Raw genomic sequence first — 23,484 nt, forward strand, 5'->3', positions numbered from 1 at the left:
TAGCTAGAGCACAGATTTGCCCACCAGAAAGGAAAAAATTTAGGCGGTCGTAGTTCTTCCAGTTACGGGTAATCAGCTTAAATATTCTACTAAATACTTGAAGACATGTAGAGGTAAGTTTGTAAGAGAGATAAAAAGGAGAAGTGTTTGGAAGGGAGCATGGGAAAAATAGAATTGTGGATGGAACAAATAGATTTTGTTCACTAATCCCTGGATTCTATGTGCACCTAACTAAACTCGCTGAGCCAATTAGTGCCAATAGCTGGGTGTTCGTTGGCACCAACTTGAATTTGCGTGCACTCCTTGCTACATGCCATTCTGTAACCATGTGCAACCACATCCCATAGCACACAACCCAAAGGGGGGCAAGGCCCTGGGAGGTGCCTGGGCGGGTCAGGGATGTTTCTAAAATGTGCGCGCAGTATTATAGAATACTAGGGATGTGCTCCAGGAATTACACCTAATTTCAACAGGCAAAAGTCCTAGCACCTATGTTCCCTTTATGCTGAGCACGGGAGCAATCGCTCTTACGTTCCAGGAGCGTTGCTCACAGATTTTACATGGTCATTTGCAAATCTGGAAAATTGCTCGCACAAACTTTTTTTTTTTTTTTTTAGAACTTGTCGCCAGGGCAGGACTAATTCATCGAGGGCCCCTAGGCACACAAATACACTGGGCCCTCTGCCCTGCCCCACCTCACCATGCGCCCAGGGGGAAACAGGAAGCTGCGTCAGAGGGAAGCTTTGGGCAAGCAGCACCGCTTGCACAATTACAGTTTCCGTTGCCTTTCTTACCCATGTTGCTTGCTTGTCTTACTTTCCGTCGATGGGGGGGGGGCCACATTGCCGATGGGGGGGGGCCTGCATTGCCGATCAATGCTGGAGGAGTCCATCGCCGTTTGGAAAAAACAATGTTGATGCTCTCCTTCATCGGGCCCCCCTGACCATTTCGGGCCCTAGGCACGTGCCTACTTGGCCTATTGATTAATCCTGCCCTGCTTATCGCTCACATGAGAAAAAAATGTACATGCACCTGGCCAATCCTTAGAGGAAGCATTGCCTGTTACCCAAATTTGGGTGCAAAAATCAACACTCGGTACTAATTCTATAATGGGTGCTCATCTTTTTGGGGTGCCTGAATACCCCCTATACCTCAGTGAGGGCTCTCTGCTCTCTTAATGACAATTAACTTTAAAATCCACCCCCAAAGGAGGCCTACTATTACATTACATTACATTAATGACTTCTATTCCGCCCGTACCTTGCAGTTCTGGGCGGATTACAAAAGAAACAGCTGGACAAGCCTTCTTTTGGATTGCTCCCTCACTTTTGGATTCGCTCCCCTCAGCTATTTGGCTTGAATACTCCAAAACTTTAGGCTCCTTTTACTAAGGTGCGTTAGGGACTTAACGCGCGGAATAGCGCGCTCTATATTGCCGCGCACGCTAGACCTTAACGCCAGCATTGAGCTGGCATTATTCTAGAAGTGTACCGCGTGGTTTAGCGTGTGGTAATTTTGTGCGTGCGCTAAAAACGCTAGCGCACCTTTCACGCTAGCGTAAAAGGAGCCCTTTGTTAAAGACACACCTGTTTGAAACAGCCTATTCCCATCAACTAGGGGCGTGCAGTCTTCCGGGGATTCATTATTGCACAATCTACTATGCTTACCTCTTAGATCTATAACCATGTCTGCTACTATTCTTATCTCCCCTATCCTTTCTTATAATTTGTTTTATTTATTTTAGTATTTATAGATTACTTATAGCCTAAGTGGTTTATTTTCAGGTACTCAAGTATTTCTCCCTATCTGTCCTGGTGGGCTCATAATCTGACTAATGTACCTGGGACATTAAGTGACTTGCCCAGGGTCACAAGGCGCAGCACTGGGGCTTGAACCTGCAACCTTAAGGTGCTGAGGCCGCAGCCCTAACCACTAGGCCACTCCTCCACTCATTGATGAAACGGTGTCCCTTTCTTTTATCTTATTTATTTATTTGTACACTGCCTTGTTATTTTCCCAAAGAAAGGCAATTCACTAAATTTGCATAAACCATAAGGTAACAATCTCTTGTGAGAGCTCATTGCCATTTTACTATGCTAACAGAATAGAGCTTTGCCCCGGTCTATTCTGGCTTTGTTCACACACATTCAACTGGGTTGTGTGGGTACAATGTTCCCTTGAGGCCCTTTGTTTCTGTGTGTGTAACTATGTGGACAGAGGGACACTCAGTTTGCTTCTGCAGTGCTCAGGTTTTGTGCCTCTCTGGCGACTTTCAATTTGGTTTCCCAAGACATTTATCTTATCCCACATTTGCAAAAGGTTGCGTATTCATTTTCTCGGATCCCTGAGGGAAGGCATGTTTTGCTGAAACATGGTCCATGACAAATGTGGACATTGTTTTTCTAAAGGATTAACTGAATAATACAAGAAGCGTCAAGAACATTGGATTTTCACAGTTTCGTTTCTTTTGGGTTGTCCTTTTCTCCTATGGAAATTTGTGTCTTCTCTTCTTGTTGTGACAGAGGGACATCACACACATATGACCCAGTTGCACAGTTAAGGACAGCCTTTCTTAGGTGACTGCTTACTCATCCCATCAATTTGTTTTTTTCATTCTTTGAAAGCTCCTGAGTTCTTCCTGAGCCTGGCATGAAACAGAAATCAGTTATTATAATGTGTCATTGAGAAACTCTCTGTATAAAGCACATTCCAAGTAGTGAAAGTAGGTACCACTTCTGTGTTGTAAATAAGTAACATGCAGCTTGCTGACAGGAAATTATACAAATGCAAGATGTTTACTCAGTCTCGACCATAAGAAGAGATATATCGAAGGTCACCTCTATTACGTAATAAAATGCATAGCTTCTATGCTTATTTTCATCCACATTGCCAAATAAGTAGGCTAAACAATTGTTGTTACGCAGTTCTAGTTAGTATTACGTCTCTGTTGGAAGGAGGCTACGGTGTCTCTCTTTGACTGTCATATTCACAAGATTCTGCAAACTGCTGCTGTTTAACAATAGAGATGCAAATTCCGGTTTCAGCTTCTGATCATCTCCACCTGGAGGAGCTGTGTAGCTGTTTTAGGGATGCACTGAAGTGGTCTGATCAAAAGGAAAATGAGATTTGCTGGTCACTGGTGGCAAGCTATTTATTTGGATTGTGCTCACACCTTTTACATTCAGGTATTCTGGGCATTTCCCTGTTAGAAATGGAGGGTTAAGTGATGTGCCCAAAATCACAAGGAGCAAAATATGAATGATATTAGAACTAAACAGACCATGATATATGCATCTTGCTGAACTAAGTATTTTTTTGGGAACAAACATGTTTTCAGATGTTTCAGAAACAAAAAGCAAGAAAGCTCTTGCTTAACAAAAAGAAGAAAACCATTCCAAATACGAGCTACTTGACGGAGGAAAGAGCTGTCCTGTTCTTAGAATGTACAAGCCTTTAATCTGGGGGAAGCAAGCAGCAGTATGACATGCAAAAACTGTCCCTCGCGGATGAGGTAGCGAGCAACGTGGTAAACTAGGAAGGTCTTACATTTTTTAGCATTAAATCTTAGCTGCCGTGGAGCAACAAGGAGAAGGAGAAAACAAATGGAATGGCAGGAGAGTGAAAGGAAATAAATAAGAGATCAGTGGGGTAGTGGAGAGGATGACAAGGAGTGTAAAGAGATACTACAGACTGCAAATATCATGGTGTGCAGTGATAGAAAACAGTATCCTTCATGATATGGATGTTAATCAAATGATTAATGGTAGCCAGTAGGTCTCAGGGAACGGTAACAGGGGACACGCGGGAGGGGATGTAATTCAAGTTGGGTATCTGTGCTTTGGATAAGCTGAAGCAGGTGAAGAAGAGGAGGAGGGGAGACTAAGAAGGATTGAAATAAAGCAGTCTAGATTTAAGATTATGAAAGCATGAATTCATAACTTGGCAACTTAGAAAAGTTGGCAGTATTGGTACATTGGTGGCAGTACTATGTCTGTTTTTTAGCCTGGCAGGTCCTATATAGATTGCTTTTCATCACAAGGTAAGCTTTGCTGCTTTTTTTCCCAGGTTATAAGATGTCAGAAAGGACACACAAGATATAACTAATTATTGGCCTTTTGTTAATCTATCTTTCTTGTCTAAGTTGACAGAAAAAAAAAATCACCTCAGAACAACTTCAAAATTCCTAGAAGAAACAAACGCTACCTATCAGATTGGATTTGGAAGTAATTACTCTACTGAAATCATGTTGTTGGGGGTTGCAACATTCAATTAGAATAAATCTGTGATCCTAAAATCTTTCATATGCATTCAGTCTCATTGATTATGACATGCTGATAGACTCCAAGATATTGATATAACAGATTGAACTATCATGGTTTTGTTCTTATCTCTCCTCAAGCTTAAATATCGTTTCATGGAAGGGAGCTACCCCACACACCTCTTCTCATACTTACAGTGTCCTACAGGGCTCTATCCTAGCACCTTCAGTGTTCAATGTATTTCTCACTTCACTACTGATATTACGGTAATTCAATCACTAGATCTAAGTTCATTTACCTATGCAGATGGCATACCAATATTATGTTTTGTAGATATATCTTCTCCTTCTACCATCTCTGAACTTTATTTTAAAAAAATCTTGATATCATTTCAGCTTGGTACATGTGCCATAAATTAAAATGAAATGCAAGTAAAACTAAAGCACTGCTTTTCAATGCCTCACCACTACTTTCAATGGCTGGGCCTCACATAATGGACAATACTCCAACTGACATTGTTCACTCATGAACGATCTTGGGCAGGATCATCAATAAACATCTGATGACCCTCTCGCACTTTCTCTGGATTTGCATTAGGCCCTCCCAGCCCACGGCTCACGTGACCATCTAACGACCTTCTTATGCTATCTCTGGATTTCCATTAGGCCTGCCTGACCCCTGGGTCATATGGCCATCTGATGACCCTTTCATGCTATCTCTGGTTTGTATTAGACACACCTGATCCTCCAGGTCATGTGACCATCTGACAGCCCTCCCACTCTATCTCTGGATTTGCATTAGGCCCTCCTGAACCCAGGGTCACATGACCATCTGATTTAAGAAGCCTTTAAATTATCACACTGTTGCGACAGATCCCACCAAGGTGGCACATGCTGTGGATGCATATCCAAGGAGTGCTCTCGAGGAGCAGGTCTTGCTCTTTGTGTGAGCTCCTTGGGATGAACACTGAAGGGCATTTGGTTAAGACTTTTCCCCTAGACTGATCTTCTGGCTCTCTGTTTCCTGCATTTTATCTTCTTTTAATCTTGTCTTTTCTTTTTTTTAATCTCTGATGGCTGCCATTCCTGTACATTGGGGACAACGTCCTACTAGACCTCTGCACGTATGTTTCAACCAGGTGAGTAATCTTTAATCTTTTCCTAAGACTTCTAGTCTGACTAAGGTTCTCCCATTATTCACTAGTATTGTTAAATTGTAGATCGATTTGAGCTGACTCTTTACTTATTGCTGATTTACTTCAGCAGCTTCAACTAGACATATTTCTACTCACCGAGATCTGGTTAAGATCAGGTGAAGAGAGTTTTCTCTTCTAACATCTTCCCCCTAACATTTCAACTTTTTTTTTTTTTGCTTATCGAACCTTAGAGGGATGGTAGACTTGCATTTATTTCCCCCTCTTTTCTTGTTATGCTGGAGGTTTCTAGCCTTACTCATTATCCAGAGACTCTACAGATCAAAATCTATGTTAATCCCCCTCTTTATCTGCTTCTTTTTTTACTGTCCTCTTTCACTGACTACTGCTGCCTAGGATACTGTTACAGAAACAATTATTGAAGCAGCCCTAGCGTTTCCTAATATTATCATCTTAGGTGATTTCAGTGTCCAAATGGACATTACTACATCTTCGAAGTCGAGGCCTTTTCTTTCTCTTATTGAGTCCTTAGGCCTCACCCAATTAGTTCACTTTCCCACTCATGCTGTTGGTCATATAATTGACATGGTCTTAGTTCCTTCTCACTCAGCTTTTTCAATATCTCATTTTAAGGCGCTGCCAACTTTGTAAGAACATAAGAACATAAGCAGTGCCTCCGCCAGGTCAGACCATAGGTCCATCCTGCCCGGCAGTCCGCTCCTGTGGCGGCCCAAACAGGTCACAACCTGTCTGAATCACCAGAAGGGGCTCCCTTGCCACCTTGGTTTCTCATTGAAATCCTATCTTCCCATCGAAGTCCTAACCCTCCGGTCTTGCACATGCACGACCTGGTTGGGTTTCTATACTTATTACCTGGTTAGCTTTCTATACTTGTGTTACATCCCAGCTCCTCCCTCAGTATCCCACGATCCCTTTATCCCTCAGGAATCCGCCCAATCCCTGTTTGAATCCCTGTACCGTACTCTGCCTGATCACTTCCTCCAGTAGCGCATTCCAAGTGTCCACGACCCTTTGGGTGAAAAAAAACTTCCTTGCATTTGTTTTGAACCTATCTCCCTTCAGTTTCTCCGAATGCCCCCTCGTACTTGTTGTCCCCTTCAGTCTGAAGAATCTGTCCCTATCCACCCTCTCTATGCCCCTCATGATCTTGAAGGTCTCTATCATATCTATCTATCTATCTATCTATCTATTATTTGATCTCGTTTAGTCTCACTCTCCCTTCTATACCCCGTAATCAGTGTTTTCCATATCATAGTTCTAGATTTTTTGAACCATATCAATCATACAGAATGTACCCCATGTTTCACATTTTTCCTGCTGACTTTCTGTTACTCTCCATTGCGGAACAGGCTGCCAGTTGGAATCAGAGCCTGCCCCTATTTCAGACATTCACCCCTACTATAGCACGTAAAGAGCCTCGGTACCATAGTGGTCTCCGCCTTATGAAGCAACAACTGAGACAGGCCAAACGACTCTGGCACAAACACTAGAACTCCTCTGATTTACAAACTTGTAGAAGCCTTCAAAAGGAATACAATAATAAATTGCAGGATGCTAAGAAACAATGCTTTTCAGATCTTATCACCCAATCCAATAATCCTCCAAAGTGCATTTTCACCATAATATCAAGGCTCACCTCAACCCCCACCCTCCACCCCCATGTTTGAACCATATGTCTACTTTAGCTGATTCCTTAGCTGACCATTTTATTAAGAAAATCATTCAACTTAGACATTCCATCCCTTCTACAGACACTTCTGCAGACATGAGTTCATTAATTTCTACAAACTTTCCTGCAATCAAGAGCCTGTTAATTTCTTCTTCACAAATTCTGCCTTTATCAAATTGGTTTTCATTTTCACTTCCTTCTATGGACAAATTATCTAAGTTTCTTTCCATAATGAGATGTACAATTTGTTCCTTACACCCAGTATCTTCCTCATGGTTAAAAGTGTATGCTCATGGCCTTCTGCCTCCTGCTTTAAATTTGATCAATTCCAGTTTATCCTCAGGTGTGGTTCCTATAAGAGAATGACACAGGGTCAAAGTTTGTCCCTGTCCCCGCAGGCTCCATCTCCATCCTCGCCCTGTCCCTGTGGACTCTGTCCTCATGTGTACAAGCCACGGACACTTATGATTTTATATTTAAATCTTTTTATTACAGTATAAAAAGGGATAATAATCTGTATAACTGTTTATAAACCACAAATAGAACCTTCCATTTCTATCTGGTTTTGGTAATACTTTCTCAAAGATTCAGTTGCCTATGTTTTTACATGATCTGGGAAGGTAATTGGATTGTCTTTCAGACATGGATGTAGAAGAAATCTAAACTATGTAGTGGATGAACAGGAAAATAAATGTATATTAAAATGTTAGAAATGTCCCTTGATGCCAACAACGATGGATGAATCTTTTGCAGTAAAAGTAAGATGCTTGAGCAGCTGGGCACAGGATGGAAGGACATTGCAGATGACAGACAAGACACAAATGATGTCATTTAACAGTAGTTCGTTGAAATCCAAAAGCAGCTTCTACAGTTTTGTTTTGTTTTTTCAAATCTTTATTCAGTTTATAAACCAACACAAAGTGCAACATATTATCAACAGTTAACAATATAGACAGCACTTAATTCCATCAAATGATATAATAAGTATATATTCCTCTCCCCCCTCCCCTCCTTTTTCATACAGAATAAAAACAATCAAGAGCAATACAAATGATCAAGGTAAACATATTACAATTCAAAAATAAATTAAGTACATATCCCCCTCCCACCCTTCCTGGATGTGTATAATCAACGAGCAAAACTATTAATCAATCTTTACAAAATTTTGTTAATGGGTCCCAAATTGCTTTGAATTTTTTATTGTGTCCCAATTGTATTGCACTCATACGTTCAAACTAAGTTTGGCACAAAGATTCCCACCAAAAACTATAGTTTAACCTGTCCCAATTTTTCAAAATAAGCTGTATGGCAACTCCCATCATGATGAGAAGAAGTCTATTGTTATGTGAAGTCATTGGACTCTTGGCTATCAATAATGTACCAAGCAGCACAAAGGATCACTTACAGGTCATGGACCTGATGGGCCGCCGCAGGAGCGGACTGCTGGGTGCGATGGACCCCTGGTCTGACCCAGCAGAGGCAACTTCTTATGTTTTTATGTTCTTATATATCAATGCCAATGGAACTTCCAATATTCTATTTATTTGACCCCAAATGGATCACCAAAAATTAAGTATCAAGGGACAAAAGAAGAGCAGATGATCCAGTGTCCCTATATCGAGATGACAGTGCCAGCATCTATTTGACTTAGAACTATCTAATTTTTGTAATCTAACAGGGGTCCAAAAACTTCTATGCAACAAAAAAAAACATGTTTGTCTCATAGATACTGATGCTGTACATCTCATCCTCCAAGTCCAAATCCGTGGCCATTGAGATGCAGAAATCTGTTGCTTTATCTCAATGCTCCAAATGTCTCTAAGACTAGTTTTGGGGTTTTTATTCAAAAATTCAGATATTAATTTATACCACTTGGCTGCCTGATACCCCAGGAAATCTGTCTGGAAACACAGACCAGTAAGCTATACTGAGTTTTTAAGTTACGCCAATCAGGGAACCCTTTCTGAATGGCCTGCTTCAACTGCAACCACTTATATATTAGAGACTTTGCAATACCAAATGTTTGTTGCAGTCGTGAAAAGTCAAGCAGTTTTCCATCTGATATCACATCATCCAATGTGTGTATTTCCGCCTCCAGCCAGTGCTTCCAGAGGAGCAGTTTAAAAAAAAAAAAAAAATCATTGAAGCCAAGGTAGAAGATATAGTGAGCTGCATCGACAGGATCATCAACAGTGCGGAAGGGGTAGATACGGCGGTGGTGATCCATATTGGGACAAACAATGTGAGCAACAGAACTACAGCAGGGAGACACTGAAAGACCAGTTCCGGATGCTAGGAAGGAAGTTGAAGATCAGAATGCTGAAGGTAGCATTCTCAGAGATCTTACCGGTACCCAGGGTCGACGGGAAGAGGCAGACGGAACTGCAAGCAGTCAACGCATGGATGAGATGCTGGTGTGAGGAAGAAGGATTCTACTTTGTGTGAAACTGGACGACATTCGGGGGGAAGAGCAAGCTATACAGGAAGGTATACTTCAGCAGAGACGGAACAAGGCTACTTGCAAGCAACATCAAGTAAGAAATTGAGAAGTTTTTAAACTAAGAAGAAGGGGAAAGCCGACAATTGACCAAGAGTTGATGGTACAGGAAACGGTATACCATGCAAGAAGATTGCAGGGAAGACTCACCGGATCATAGGCAAGATAGAAATCCCGATGGATCGAAAAGGAAGGAAGCAAGGGAGACAGAAAGGGGAAGGAAATGCAAGAAAGTAACAGGCTGCAAACTTAAGTGTATGTACACAAACGCAAGGAGCCTAAGGAATAAAATGGGGGAATTGGAAGCTATGGCACAAAAAGATAACCTAGACATCATTGGCATCACGGAAACAGAGTAGGACAAAAAAGTGGGGGTATTGCCCTATACATAAAAGAGGGAATGAACAATAAGGTAGAGTCTCTATGGGCCAAAATACCGGGAACAAATGGAACGGATACGAAGATCGGCATCTACTACTGACCTCCAGGGTAGTCCGAAGAGACTGATGGAGAAATGACGGATGAGATTAAACACGAATGCAAGGGAAGCAACACAGTTATCATGGGCAACTTCAATTATCCAGGGATAGATTGGAACCTAGGCAACTCCAGCTGCAGTAGGAAGACCAAGTTCCTGGATGCTGTAGGCGATTGCTTCCTGGAACAACTTGTCAAGGAAAATATGAGAGGAAATACAATTCTGGACTTAATTCTAAATGGACTATGAGGAACGGCACAAGGTATAGAAGTAGAAGGGACGCTGGGAAATAATGATCACAATATGATCCACTTCAACCTGGACACAGGAACAAAAAAATCGATCCAGAACGACTCCCATGGCACTGAACTTCCAAAAAGTGAATTACAAAGGGATGAGAGTCATGATGAGGAAGAAGATTAGGAAGAGAATAAGCACTGTAAATACGCTAGAGCAAGCATGATCCCTTTTTATGGGCACAGTCACCGAGGTGCAAAATCTATATATACCACATATCAACAAGGGTGCCAAGAGGAAAAAGAACAAGGAACCGGCGTGGCTCACTGTAGCAGTGAAGGAAGTGATGAGAGACAAGAAGACTTGGTTTAAGGAATGGGCAAGGACAAAAACGGATGAAACCTGGAAAAAGCACAAACAACATCAAAGCAAGTGCCATAAGGCAGTAAGAGGGGCCAAAAGAGACTATGAGGAAAAAATAGCCAAGGAGGCAAAAATTTTTAAGCCACTCTTTTGATATATTAATGGGAAACAACCTGTGAAAGAAGCAGTGGGGCCATTAGATGGCCATGGAATAAAGGGAGTACTAAAGGAGGTCAAATCAATCGCCGACAAACTGAACACATTTTTTGCGTCTGTATTTACCGAAGATGATACCAGAAGCCAACAGGCTATACACAGGAAATGAAGAAAAAGAAACTGACAGGGTTGACGGTCAGTCTAGAAGAGATATGCAGGCAGATTGATAGGCTTAAAAAAGATAAATCCCTGGGGCCGGACAGCATCCACCCGAGGACAATCAAGGAACTGAAAGGGATCATAGCTGAACTGCTTCAACTAATAGCCAATCTGTCGATCAAATCAGGAAAGATTCTGGAAGACTGGAAAGTGGCGAATGTTACGCTGATCTTCAAGAAAGGTTCGAGGGGAGATCTGGGAAACTACAGACCAGTGAGTCTGATTTCAGTACCGGGAAAGATGGTAGAGGCGCTAATAAAGGATCGCATCATTGATTACCTTGACGGACACAAACTGATGAGGACCAGCCAGCAAGGCTTCAGTAAAGGAAGATCTTGCTTGACAAACATACTGCACTTCTTCGAAGGAGTAAATAGGCAGACAGACAAGGGTGACCCAATCGACATAGTATATCTAGATTTTCAGAAGGTGTTCGACAAGGTCCCACATGAACGTCTACTTCGAAAAATTGTGAGCCCTGGAATCGAGGGTGATATACTCACGTGGATTAAAAACTGGTTGGTGGATAGGAAACAGAGAATGGGGGTAAATGGACAATACTTGGACTGGAAAAGCGTCACGAGTGGAGTGAACATAAGAACATAAGAACATAAGCAGTGCCTCCGCCGGGTCAGACCACAGGTCCATCCTGTCCAGCAGTCCGCTCCCGCGGCGGCCCAAACAGGTCACGACCTGTCTGAATCACCAGAAGGGGCCCCCTTGCCATCTTGGTTTCTCATTGAAGTCCTATCTTCCCATCGAAGTCCTAACCCTCCGGTCTTGCACATGCACGTCCTGGTTGGGTTTCTATACTTATTACCTGGTTAGCTTTCTATACTTGTGTTACATCCCAGCACCTCTCTCAGTATCCCACAATCCCTTTATCCCTCAGGAATCCGTCCAATCCCTGTTTGAATCCCTGTACCATACTCTGCCTGATCACTTCCTCCGGTAGCGCATTCCAAGTGTCCACGACCCTTTGGGTGAAAAAAAACTTCCTTGCATTTGTTTTGAACCTATCTCCCTTCAGTTTCTCCGAATGCCCCCTCGTAACTGTTGTCCCCTTCAGCCTGAAGAATCTGTCCCTATCCACCCTCTCTATGCCCCTCATGATCTTGAAGGTCTCTATCATATCTCCCCTGAGCCTCCTTTTTTCCAGAGAGAAGAGCCCCAGCCTATCCAACCTCTCGGCGTATGGGCAGTATTCCAGCCCTCTTACCAGTTTCGTTGCTCTCCTTTGGACTCTCTCAAGTACCGCCATGTCCTTCTTGAGGTGCGGCGACCAATACTGAATGCAGTATTCCAGATGTGGACGCACCATCGCTTGATACAATGGCATGATGACTTCCCGCTTCCTGGTTGTTATGCCCCTCTTTATGATGCCCAGCATCCTGAGTGCCGCAGGATTTGGTGTTCAGGCCCGTGCTCTTCAATATATTTATAAACGACCTAGAAATTGGCATGATGAATAAGGTGATTAGATTTGCGGACAATACAAAGTTATTCAGAGTAGTGAGGACACAGGATTGCGAAGACCTACAATGAGACATAAACACACTCAAGGAATGGGCTGCGAAATGGCAAATGAGATTCAACGTGGATAAGTGAAGGTGATGCATGTCGGTAACAAAAATCATATGCACGAATACAGGATTTCTGGTGCTATACTCAGAGAGAGCCCCCAGGAAATAGACTTGGGAGTACTTGTAGACAAGTTAATGAAACCATCCGCAATGCGCGGTGGCGGCGAAAAGGGCAAACAGAATGCTAGGAATGATTAAGGGGATCACAAACAGATCTGAGAAGGTTATCATGCCACTGTACCGGGCCATGGTACACCCCCACCTGGAATACTGCGTCCAACACTGGTCACCATACATGAAAAAGGACATAGTACTACTCGAAAGGGTCCAGAGAAGAGCAACAAAAATGGTTAAGGGACTTGAGGAGTTGCCGTACAATGAGAGGCTAGAGAAACTGGGCCTCTTCTGCCTTGAAAAGAGGAGACTGAGAGGGGACATGATCGAAACATTCAAGATATTGAAGGGAATTGACTTAGTAGAGAAAGAGAGATTGTTCACCTTCTCCAAGGTGGAGAGAACGAGAGGGCACTCGCTAAAGTTAAAAGGAGATAGATTCCGTACAAATGTAAGGAAGTTTTTCTTCATCCAGAGAATGGTAGAAATCTGGAACGTTCTTCCAGAGGCTGTTATAGGGGAAAGCACCCTTCAGGGATTCAAGAAAAGGTTAGATAAGTTCCTGCAGGTAAGACTAGACTCCGATAGGGCACTGGATATTAAATATTGAACTAAGGCCAGTTACTGGGCAGACTTGCACGGTCCGTGTCTGTGTATGGCTGTTTGGTGGAGGATGGGCAGGGGAGGGCTTCAATGGCTGGGAGGGTGTAGATGGGCTGGAGTAAGTCTTAACAGAGATTTCGACAGGTGGAACCCAAGCATAGTACCGGGTAAAGCTTTGGATTCTTGCCCAGAAATAGCTAAGAAGAAAAAAAAAAAAAAAAAATTTTAAATTGAATCAGGTTGGGTAGACTGGATGGACCATTCAGGTCTTTATCTGCCGTCATCTACTATGTTACTATGGTCTTTGACCTAAGGGACATCATGTGAGCAGACTGCTGGGCACGATGGACCACTGGTCTGACCCAGCAGCGGCAAATCTTGTGTTCTTGTAGTTGCCAATTGTCTAAGATGTATTAAGTTTTTACATATTGATACTAGTCTCAAGTTTTTAGAGAATGACACAGGGACAAGGTTTGTCCCTGTCCCTGCCCTGCAGGTACCCTTCCCCATGTCATTCTCTAGTCCCTATGTTATGGAAAAAGTCTTCATTCATCTAACACTTAAAACCAATTCTTGTGACCATTCCCACCCCAATAACTTTAGGCCTATTTCCAACTTGTGCTTTCTTTCCAAATTGGAATAAATGGCTGGTTTTTGAACAGTTATCACAATTTATTGATCAAATTCATGCTTTGCACAGATGACAATCAGGTTTCTTGTACAATTCCACTTTATTCCGGGACCAGTGGGTTATTTCCCTCTACCCGCCAGGGCTTTGTAGGAATCCTCAAAATTTCAGAGACTTAAACCCCTCCCACTTATACCTCATCACTGTGCCACTGCCTCAGTTCCTCAGGCTTTCGTCCTACAAGCCAGGCCTTCCCCCTCCCCACGGCATCCAGGGATGCACCATGGAGGGGCCTGAGGCTCTGATTGGCCCAGGTTGTTTAAGGTCCCTCCTATATGAGCCTAAAGAAGTAGCACAGCAGCTGCAGGATGAAGAATGGCAGCAGAACATTTGCAGTATTGGGGATGGGGGAGAAGGGACATGCTGCCTCACAAATCTATATGTTTCCTGGTTTGGCTCCCTGACTGGCTTTCTTCATGTTTAATTGCTGAATCCTTGTTCCACTCTTTGACCTTGGCAAAACTCTGCAACCACTTCCCAGGTCTCAGCTTGGCTCCTTGAACTGGATGCTTGCTCCTTAGCCACTGGAGCAGTACCCGCAGGCAGCCCAGAACACAGTGGCTTAGTATGAGTGCATGCTCCTATGACCTAGGCTGCTAGAAAATATTCTCCCACTCAGCATGTGATCTTTCAGGTTTCAAACTGTGATCCTTTCTCCAGAGCTCAGGGTGAGCATGTGGTAAAGAATCTGATATGGACTCTGCAGGCAGAAGGTGGCCATTGGCCTGGAATCTATGAGTGCCAGGGGAAGTGCTGCAGTGCATTAGGAGATGAGGAATTAGTCCGAGAAAACAAGAATGTGCCTGGAACCAGGGAGAGCAGTGCAGGGGAATGATCCAAACATGTAGTCAATATGGAGTCACAAATTGAAGATGAGTTAAATCTACAAACATTAGGAAGTGGGGATCAGTGAAGGGATGGGCGAGCCAAACCTGCATCAAACAGCAGCTGGCTATGGAAAAGTGCATTGGAGCTGGGGAGTGGAGGGAAACAGAAGGTCGTGTCAAGGGAAAATGAGAAGCAGAACAGGCTAAAAAGACTTAGGGAGTAGAGCAGGAAGAGAGTTATTAAACTCCCTGCCCCCAAATATAAAAAATTGAATTATACCTATACAGGAGGAGTAGGGGGGGGAAGGACCAGGAGGAGCAAGGGGAAATGAAAAAAGGGGGGGGGGGAAATAGAGTGTGGTGTAGAAGAGAAGAGAAGGGACTGGTTGGAGAAAGTGCGATGAATGGTTTGAATGGAGAGAGAAAATATGATGCTGACAAGTTGTGAGAGGGGGGGGGGAGAGTGGCAGGAACTTAATCTTTAATATATTCACATTACCTGCCCTGCTCTCGATGTTTAAATACAGGCTTGTCACTCAGTACCAGATGTATTTTGGTTTTCATTTTCTTTTTCTTTTCAGGATGAGGAGAAATTTGCAATTAGTAATTAGTCGAGGAGCCCCAATCATTTTCAAAAGTTGACTCCTATCATGAAAGATCAAAAGCAGCCAGCTTTTAAGATTGGCTAGGAATTAGAACTGTGTCATTTGGAAGCTATTTTTTGTTTGCTTTGTTTTCAGTCTTTCATTTCAGAAGGGTAATGTCATTCATACTGCTGAAAAAATAGTGCACACATGCGTGAACAGTGCTCACGTACACAACTATATCACAATACGAATGGTGCACAATATCCACGACAGATGATTTGAGGTTTTTTTTTATTGTCGTTTGTTAGAAAATGACATAGGAAATTTCATTTCAAATGACCACACAGTTTGCCAAATAAGAAACAACCTGGTGCCACCCCTGAAGATGAAGATTTAAATTTGCTTGAACCTTTAAATGTTACTGAATTGTTGCAATCTACGTTATCATCAGACACAGAAAGAGCCACGCTATTAATTTCTGTAGTTTTGAACAAGATTTTAACGCTATCTCAAAATTATGGGCTCCTTTTACTAAGCTGCATTGCCGCGTGCGCTAGATGCTAACGCCACCACTGAGCTGGCGTTAGTTTTTGGCGCGTAACGCGGGGTTAGCACGTGCGGCAATGTAGCGCATGCTAAAAACACTAGCGTACCTTAGTAAAAGGAGCCCCGTATTTCCGCAATTCCCAAATTTTGTTTTATGGGAAAAAAGTTTTGATTTTCCCTGATGTCACCTGGAATACACAGGAACGGAGGAAATTGTTTCTGGCAAAGAGGTCAGAGACATTATCTTTGGGTGCAACATTCTTACTGGCCTACCCATGTAAATGTTTAATTTAGGGCTTTTTTTACTAAGGTGCGTTAGGGCCTTAACTCGCGGAATAGCGCATGCTAAATGGCCACGCACGCTAGACCTTAACGCCAGCATTGAGCTGGTGTTATTCTAGAAGCATACCGCGCGATATAGCACGCGGTAATTTTGTGCGTGCGCTACAAACGCTAGCGCACCTTAGTAAAAGGAGCCCTAAGTTTCTAGGTGTGAAATAAGTTTTCTTTATGCCAGAACAACTCCGAGCCTTCCTGGATATGAAGAAGCTAGCAACCGGGACAGTTTAATACGATCTACAACAGTTTAAAGTGAGACGGGTCCTTGACCGCTAAAGCCTTTTCTTAGGGCTGCTTTTACTAAGATGCTAGCGGTTTTAGCATGCGCTAAACGCTCATGCCTCCATAGAGGTTGCGTTAGTATTTTTCATTTAGCGCGTGGTTAGCGCGCGCTAAAAAACGCTAGTGCACCTTTGTAAAAGCAGCCCTTAATTTAGAGAGTATTTTCTCTTTTCTTTTCTTTTTATAAGTCGCTCTTCACTTTTGGCACTCCTCCTCCTCCTACAATTGTGGTCTAAGGAAGATTAAATTTGTTATGTTGTATTAATTAATTGTATTTGCTTCCTATATAGATTTTTCTATCTGTATTGCCTTCAAGTTTCAGGTTTATTATAATATTTGAGATAATCGCAGTATCCATATCCAAAGCGATTTACAAAATTAAAAGTAGGTAAAATAAAAAAAAATTACAGCAAACAGGGCATTAAAAACAATTATGACGTAAAAACACTACAGAGAATGAGGGAGAGGAAAAAAAATGGATTAAATACAATATGAAAATAAATGAAAGGGTGGGTAAGGAAACAGAAGGATAGGGGATGGTACCCACTTAATTTCTACTTAACAGTGTTCCTTGTCCAGATAAGTTCAAAGAAAGAAGTAATGTGATTAAGAAAGATCAGTTAAAGCAGTGGTTCCCAACCCTGTCCTGGAGGAACACCAGGCCAATTGGGTTTTCAGGCTAGCCCTAATGAATATGCATGAAGCAAATTCGCATGCCTATCACTTCCATCATATGCAAATCTCTCTCATGCATATTCATTAGGGCTAGCCTGAAAACCCGATTGGCCTGGTGTTCCTCCAGGACAGGGTTGGGAATCACTGAGTTAAAGGCATCCCTAAACAGCCAGCTTTTTAGTAAGCCTTTCAATTTAGTAAGTAATTTTTCTTCTCTTATATTGAGAGGAAGAGAATTCCAAATTTGTGAAGCTGTGACAGAAAAGATCATATCCCTCCTTGAGTAAATACTTTTTAGTGAGGGAGTTACCAGCAAGGATTTTTCTTCTGATCTGAGAGATTTTACAGGCGTATATGGTATTAAGAATCTTTCTAAAAATGCTGGGGCTTTATTTATTAAACAAGAGTAATCTTGTGAAATTATGTAAAAATTAATAAAGAAATAATTTTTTTTAAAATCAAATGACCACACGGTCCTAATAATTGCCTAAATGTGACCATCTCTGAGAAAAGTGACTAAAGTCACTATAAAAAAAATCAAAAATTAGGTTTTAATGATTCTGTTAGAGGATGGTTGAGGATGGGCTGGGGAGGGGAGGGCTTCGATAGCTGAGATGGCTTATATGGGCTGGAGTGAGTGTTGATGGAGGCTTCAGTAGATGGAACCTAAGCATAGAACCGGGCAGAGCTTTAGATTCTGGCCCAGCAATAGCTAAGAAGAAGGGAAATTTAAATTAAGTCAGTAATTTAAAGAGTGGGGAGGGTTGGGCAGACTGGATGTACCATTCAGGTCTTTATCTGCCATCATCTAATATGTTACAATGTTAACACTTTGTAAACAACAGTCCAAACGCCCATCCTTTTATGTGAAAAAAAAATTTTTTTTTTTGTAAGTTACAGAAGTTCAAACATATAATTTTTGCAGAATGCTTATGGACCCATGACATGAAAACTTGAGCATTCTCCACATTTTGGATCAGGTATTTAGTTACCTTTTCCCAGACATGGTCATAAATAACAAAGATTTCCATCTATGTAATTAATTACATAGAGCTGCAATGAATCTCTTACTTATTGTCAGGGACCTATGTACACATTTTCAACTTTGTTTGGATGAGGTGTGATTCCCCAAATTTGTTTTTAATAGTGATCTGGAGTCCTGTGAATTTTCAAGTGTTATAAAGGAATTAGGTGAGCTGAGAAGTTTGTAAACAAAGCTGTAAAGACAATCCATAGGAAAAGGAATTTTTATTAGAGTGACCTAATTACAATTTCATAGGACAATTAATGACAAGACCCAGGGCTTTGCCTGGAATCTCTCTTATCTCTTTTTCATTTGTACTGGGGGTAACTGCTTGAGGGGGGAAAAGCATACTTCAATCATTGGCATCTCAATAATTTCAGGTTAAAAGAAATGGCTAATCAGTCCACAGCAAGCACCAATTTTGCAGAACAGAATCTTGACAAGTAACATGCCACTGAGAGATCTTGCTCCTTCCAGACTCTGATGCAAGCAGGACAGGTGCCTTTGTTATTGGGAAGTATGGTTTTCTCATTGCTGTAACATATGTACAGAACTCTGTCTGGGTTATCAATCAGTAACAGGAAGACAAAAGAGACCATTTAATCCATAGCATGCAAAACGTCAGCATCAACCATATAGAGATCCCACCACTTCTGCAAGTCTCCTTCAACTGATGTGCTGATGAAATCCCCCAGAGGCACATCTGCCTCTCAACTGCAGTATAAAGACCACTTTTACAAGGAGCCTAACTTTTTACCCCAAATGAAACAGTGCCATGACAAACACTGTCTTCCACCCTTTATAAATTAAGAGAGGAAATTAATGTTCCTTAATTATAAAATTTCTCTTTCCAACATATCCCCTCCATGTGTGACGACGCATCCTACATGTTTAGTTTGGGATCCACAAAAGCCTGGTTGAAATTAAAGGGCAAACAGTTCACCATGCCATAGTATCAGGGGATAAAACCAATAAAAAAAGGTATTCCATAAGGGTAATCTGAAGCCAAGGGGCAACCAATTTGTTTCAAAGGAATAGACAAGTTAATTCTGGAGATTTATATTCTCTCAAAACCCCAGCACCTGTTCCAGATGTCACAATAGATCCTCTCAGCATCTTTAAAAACAAGTAACAAAAAGCATCCCCTGCTTCTAGAAAACAGGTCATGCAGTTTGCAGGACTTCTTCCACATTTATAACCCAAGCTAGAATCCCTTGCCTGATTGGTAATCAAGGGACGTTGTTTTGCTGATTTCAAGGTGAGCAAATATGTCAAGGTAGGTTTTCTGCGTTGTGCTTCGGATGTGCTTAGATCCTTAAAATCTAATGTTCAATTTAGAAAACATATTAGAAAGGTTATAAGATAAACTGGACATAATGATGCTCTTTTTCAATTCAATTACGTGGTCTGGTCTGAGCTGAAAGGTAATTTTAGGTTTTATAGAGACATGATGGCACATTGAGGCCAAACGACCCATCCAGTCTACCCTTCCGAATCATCCACTATTTCTTCCTCTCTCTAACAGATCCCAAGTGCCTCTCCCAAGTTTTCCTGAATTCAGACAGTCCTCATCTCCACCACCACCACTGGAACACTATCCCATGCATCTACCACCCTTTCTGTAAAAATGTATTTCCTCAGATTACTCCTGAGTCTATCACCTTTTAACCTCATTCTATGCCCTCTCACTCTGCTTTCAATTGATAGAGACTCACCTCATCTACAGTATATTTATGCCACATAGGTATTTAAACTTCTCTAACATATCTCTCCTCTCCTGCCTTTCCTCCAAAGTACACATATTGAGATCTACAAACAGCGAAGGAAGACTCTGGTGCTCAAATGTCTTTTATTGATTTAATGTGACCCTGATTTAACATGACTCGACACGTCCATGTTTTGGCCCCAACAAGGGGCTTGTTTGGAGGAAATTGTGTACTTAGATACGAGGCCAGCCTTTCTATCATGAATCACTATACCCGCTCGCAGAGCCAATTGTTACGTCTTAAATAGTGATACAGGATACTCTTAAGAAGACAACAGGCACTACATCAACCTTCTAATAGACTCCTGAGGCAGGCCCTGTTGAGGCCAAAACACAGTCGTGTCGAGTCACATTAAATCAGAGTCACATTAAATAAATTAAAGACATTTGAGCACCAGAGTCTTCTTTCGCTGTTAGTTTGTCATTCTCCAGAATTGTACACAATATTCTAAATGAGGTCTCACCAGAATCTTATACAGGGGTATCAATACTGCCTTTTTCCCACTGGAAGAAGGAAGAGCTAGGAGGAAGAGCTGTGGTTCACTGGTTGAGCTGCTGCCTCTGCACCCAAAGGTTGTGAGATCAAATCCCAATGCTGCTCCCTGTGACCTTGGGCAAGTCACTTAATTCTCTAGTGCCCACCACCTTGAATGTCAGCTTTGAAATGCCAAAGCAACAAAAAGGTAGTATACAAGTCCCCTTTCCCCTTCTAGCTTTTGCCATTGCCTTTTCAACCTGTTTGCCCACTTTAAGATCATCCACATACTATGACATCCAAGTCCTACTCATCTTTCATGCACAAACGTTCTTCAAGTTTCCAAGTTTATTTAAAGTTTGAAATGCAGTGCTTCCTCATGAATTTGCGATCCGCGATTCACAGTCCCGGTCATTCGTGGTATTTTCCGACCGTGAATTACCGGGCAGGAGAGGGCAGCCGGAGCACCGGCGAGTGAAGGAAATCACTCATGGTATGCTCTGACAGCCTCTTCCTGTACTAAAGTCTGGCCTCACCAATCAGGAGCTGCATTGACACGCAGTTCCTGATTGGTGAGGCCCAACTTTAGTACAGGAAGAGGCTGTCAGAGCATACCATGAGTATGAGAGATGAGAGAGAGCATACCGCGAGAGATTTCCTTCACTCGCCAGCGCTCCGGCTGCCCTCTCCTGCCTTTCCGCTGCCCTCTCCTGACTATCCTGCTAAAAAGCGTATTCGCGGTTTTTCAACATTCGCGAGGGTTCCTGGAATGGAACTCCCGCGAATATTGGAGTACTGTACTCTACCGCTTAAAATGGTGGCACATCAAAAGCACGTCAGACATTGGCGCACCAACAATCGCACGCTGACATCTGCATGCAGGACAAATGCGCGCCGCTGGTTCCGCCACTTTTCCGCCTTACCATTAGTATTCTGAGGGGGGGTGTGGAGGGTAACCCCCCCACACTACACTTATAACTGCTCACGCTCCTGCTGGGGTGGGGGGAACCCCCCACTACACTGAAAACTCCCAAACAGCAAGAGAACAGAAGTTTTCTTGCTGTTTGGGAGTTTTCAGTGTACTGGGGGGTTCCCCCTCCCAACCCCCCCCCCAATGGGAGCGCGACCAGTTCTAAGTATACTGCGGGGATTTCCCCCACCCCCTCAGAATGCTAATAGTAAGGTGTGAAAGCAGTGGAACTGGCGGCACGCATTCGTCCTGCGTGCAGATGTCGGCGCACCAATGGCCTGCATGCTTTTATTGGTGTATCCTTAAAATACAATTGTCTAAGCAGTGAACAAAACAGGCAAAATATAAAATTTAAAATCAATGAGGTAAAGTGTGTTAAGACATAAACAATGACAACACTAATTGATACGTGTGGAGAGGGGGAGGAAATACAATTTGTGATAGGAAAGAAAAACAATGAAAGGTTAGTACAGTGGGAGGGATTTGCTCTTCCTTTGATGTTATTCTTTGCCGATAGGAGAGTTATAAATCGTAGGCTTCTTTAAATAAGAATGTTTTTAAATTTGGTTTAAATTTGTCGATAGAGGTTTCTTCCTGCAGGTGTTATGGTAATGAATTCCAAATTGTTAGGGCTGTCACTGCGAAGATCTTTTTTCTGGTGGTGCCATAGAAGAGGTGACGTATGGAAGGAATATTCAGGAGATGTTGGTTACTGGATCAGAGTGTTCTGGAGGAGCATTAAGGGACGATCAGCCTGTACCATTCCTTCAGGTTTCTGCAGTCCAAATGCAATAACTTGCATTTTTTAGCATTAAATCTTAGCTGCCAAATTTTAGACCATTCCTCAAGTTTTGCTAGGGCCTTCCTCATGCTTACCACAGCATCAGGCAGTTTAGTAAAAGGGGGGATAGTTCACTAATAGCTAAACATGTACACTTTGATGTTGTCATCTACCAACGGGCCCCCACCTGATTACAACGCCGCCCCCCCCCCACGGCAACGGGCCCCCACCCAACGACATTTATCTGTTTCAAAAATGGTCACCCAGACATTCCTCCAGGGCTTGGCATGTCCCTCTTTCTTCCAGGAGACCCGACCACAGTTTGCAGCGTGGGACTGACCAATCCGGGCTGGAGAGGGGCCTGACATTGATCAGGGCATAATGAAGCCCCTTCCGTGCTAAGCTCCTCCGCTTGCTGCAGGAAATAAAATAAATATGAAAATATTTTAAATCTCAGTAGGTTAACATTAAAGTTGATTTTTTTTAACTGTTAGTTTGTATTGAAGTATATATACTCAGATAGCAAAATACAGTCTGGGGGGGTTTAGTGAGAAAATAAAATTGAGATTTAATTTAATTCATAAGTAACAAATATAATGTAAAATTGATTTAATAACATTATGAGGAATCGCTAAGGCTTTAATAAAACCATTTTGTTTGATATCTTATTATTAGGTACAGGCGTTGGAAATGCTTACATCAGCTATAAGAGCTTGTGAACCCTTGAGGAAGCTACGGATAGTGAAACGGCAGAGCTCCCGTTGGGTTAAGCTAAGTGCTTTTTTCTTAAGTCAGACTATTTTGATGTTTTTCAGCATATTACATTAAATAAGCCTGTTTCGGGTCCTGCCAGTTTGGGTGTCTGGGTGTTTGAAATTCACAGGTTCCTCAAAGAGTGATATCAGTATACAGTGGAATCTTGGTTTACGAGCATAATTATTTCCAGAAGCATGCTCGTAAACCAAAATACTCGTATATCAAAGCGAGTTTCCCCATAGGAAATAATGGAAACTCGCTTTGATATGTTCCCACTCCCCCCCAGGCCAGCGGCGCTATTCCCCCCCCCCCTCCCGGTCGCAAAGGCCCCCGTGCGAACCGGCACCCCCCGCCCGAACTTGAACTTACCCCCCCGTATGGCACCGGCACACAGCCCACAGGATGTGCCGGTGCCAC

General features: G+C 42.6%; 1 protein-coding gene across 3 annotated transcripts in view; it reads left to right on the forward strand.

The window, feature by feature from the left end:
- Window positions 1-23,163, forward strand: part of PRDM8 (PR/SET domain 8) — a 130,662-nt gene extending 107,499 nt beyond the window's left edge. For 2 of the 3 annotated variants that reach the window (XM_033963698.1, XM_033963708.1), the window contains exon 5: window positions 22,987-23,163. The gene's annotated coding sequence lies outside the window, so the exon portion shown is untranslated. Of the gene's footprint in view, window positions 1-18,700; window positions 18,796-22,986 lie in introns of those variants that run through there. The other variant, XM_033963718.1, reaches the window with a different exon arrangement.
- The last annotated feature ends 321 nt before the right edge of the window (window positions 23,164-23,484 follow it).

Source organism: Geotrypetes seraphini, chromosome 1, assembly GCF_902459505.1.
Source record: "Geotrypetes seraphini chromosome 1, aGeoSer1.1, whole genome shotgun sequence".
Lineage (NCBI taxonomy): Eukaryota > Metazoa > Chordata > Amphibia > Gymnophiona > Dermophiidae > Geotrypetes > Geotrypetes seraphini.